Consider the following 2,682-nt stretch of genomic DNA (forward strand, 5'->3'; position numbering starts at 1 on the left):
GGAATAGGAAACTCCAAGAATTGGTTCTTCCAGTGAAGCAGCTGCCACGTTGGCAAAAAACTGACACAATTTTTGAACTCTGGAATCTAATTAAGAAACACACAGCAAACGGGAACACTTAATGAAGAAAGAGGCTGGACAACCACTGAGATACCAGAACAGAGAATAAATAACACATATCAAAGGACCCAGTCTTTCCAAAAATCATTTGGAAAAGTCACTAAAAAAATACCTTCATCTCTCAATAATCAAAAACAGCAAAACCTTGGGGACAGGGAAATTCTTATTTCCAGAATTACTACTTATAATATTGAAAATGTCCAGTTTTGGCCTCTTTCCTGCATCTGGGCCTGGGTAGGCCTGCTCTGGAGGTTTGAGAGAGGCATGGAGTTGTGCAGCGAACCCCGACACAGCCCGACCTGTTTATCGACCACCCAGGACTGCTTGGGGGTCTGACGGCGGGGAGCGGTGGCACTGGAGGTATATTGGACAGACTGTTCATCAACTCCAAGCCTGATTTCAAAAAGAACTCTACTCTTCAAAGAATTTGAGTAGAGAGGAGTCCCCTGTTGGACCAAGTTCAGATGTTTCCCCCACAGATGGCCCAGGCAAATGAAAAGCTGAAAAAAGAAATGGCAACTGCACCCCCCGGTCGTTTTGATATTGAAAATGTTGATGGGACTCTTGGAAAAGTTATACAAATGGATGTGGCCTTATTTGAGATGAATCAATCCGATTCAACAGAAGACAGTTCAGAGGAGAGTTCTGAATCTGAGGATGAAGATGACAGCATTCCTTGTGAAGTCAGCATAGATAACATTAAGCTTCCCATGGTCTGAGCAAAACAGGCCTGCAGATCTTTGGTGCACAGCAATCTGCATGACCTAGGCAGCTAAATATTTAACCTATTGTCTTTCTAAGCCACTAAAGAGAATGGGGGTAAATTGACCTTAAAATGTAACTTTATGCAAGCAGGCAGGAAATGAGAGGCTCTTAGTCCCACAAAAAGAGCAAAATGTAATTGTTCAAGTGCTATTCTAGTCCTTCCAGCACTACCCCCTAGGTCAAAATAACCTGTTCCTGCATCTAGGCTCCCCCCACCCTTAGTCTCAAACCCTTATAAAAGGTTTTCTGTCCTTTTTGTATCACTCGGTTGACGTTCCTGTGAATGCGGTGCCTGCCTGGCCTGAGAGAGCTGTCATGATCTCTCCACGACTTCTCACCCTGTAAGTAAGCCCTGAATAAAAGTTCATTTATCAGAAAATGCTCATTGTCTTCTTTGGCCTTTGAACTGGCATGGCCCTCTTGGGCTGTGACACTTCCTAATTCAGAAGGTGGAAAAGGCAAGATAGAAGTTTAGGACAGTCCTGCAAATAAAAAAAAAAGAAATAGTGGAATAAATGGTCTGCAAAGAAACAGGTGATATATAAGCTTGCTAATTCTGTGAAAAAGAATGTGATTCACATTATTTTGCATTTCAGGTCTCTGTGGTGCTTTTATGTCAAAGTGAATGCATTTTGTTTCTCAGAGAAACAAAAGCTGACTTATAAGGAGTTAGGGATCTAACAAGGGTAGACTTAGTTTTGATCCCATGCTAAAGAGATTCAACATTTAGAAAGCTTAGCTTTGTGCATTGCAATGTGTTGTTGGCATCTTCTTGTTTTTGTCTTAAATTGTCTTCCTGGATGAAATAACCTAATTTTTTAAGTTATTATAAACTCAAATTTATTGTTCACCATCAAAGTGGGTTCAATGAGGGAGAAATTATTTTAAGGAAAAAAAAATTTAAAGAAAATGATGATTTATATTTATCCTCAGGCATATCAATTTACATTTAAAAAAAATTTCTTTCCAATTTGAGCCTGGGAAACTGATACTCTGTGATTTGATCATTGCCAGTGAATGCAGCCACTGAATGCATGTGGAATTTACTGGCTGGGAGTGTTTGTTTTGTTTTGTTTTCTTCTCTCTTCTTTTTTTTTTCATAAAGCAACACTTTTTGTCTGAGTTATTAAAACTGTTTCACATGGTTGCCTACAGTTTGAAACCTATCAAATGCCCAGAAAACAGAAACAACACAGGACAAGTAGGAGGCATGGTACAGAGAAAGACAATGGCTGGTTTTCCTTTCAAAGGTCAAAGTGGTCCCAAGCTGAAGTCACCTTTCTGCCTCGTTCTTGATCCTATTAAACTTGCTTGGGATCTCATCTGCCATCCTGATTTTTACTCAGGAAATTGATCTAAGAATTTAAAGGACTGCCTGCGAGTTTGTTGAACTCATGCAACTGTTGTTGCCTAATGTGTTGGGGTTCTTTTTGGACTCAGTTCTTTATTGCTTCTCACATTAGCCTGAGGCATCTTGGAAGTAATATGAAGATAATTCTCAAGGTCTTTTTTGGCTTTTCTCATTGGAAATTATAACTGAGCACTATCTACCAGCTCTCCTGGGCTGTGCTTCACAAAATATATGAAGATGAACAGATTTGGAATCAAAATTTCTCAGCTGGAAAAGGGATCATGGTACAATTTGCAGCATCCAACACAACTATGGTGAATTATTGGTATAAATATTTAAAGATTACCTTCCACTGGATATTATGCTACATTGTGGGAAGAATTTCATTGACTGATGCATGGTGTGTGACACAGTAGTTAATAAATAAATGTCTGTAAGTATGAGGA

The 2,682-nt window shown here is 39.5% G+C and overlaps 1 pseudogene; it reads left to right on the forward strand.

Moving 5' to 3' along the window:
- The first annotated feature begins 384 nt into the window (after positions 1 to 384).
- Positions 385 to 2,239, forward strand: LOC119509645 (annotated as a pseudogene).
- Positions 2,240 to 2,682: the final 443 nt, after the last annotated feature.

Source organism: Choloepus didactylus, chromosome 1 (assembly GCF_015220235.1).
Source record: "Choloepus didactylus isolate mChoDid1 chromosome 1, mChoDid1.pri, whole genome shotgun sequence".
Taxonomy (NCBI): domain Eukaryota; kingdom Metazoa; phylum Chordata; class Mammalia; order Pilosa; family Megalonychidae; genus Choloepus; species Choloepus didactylus.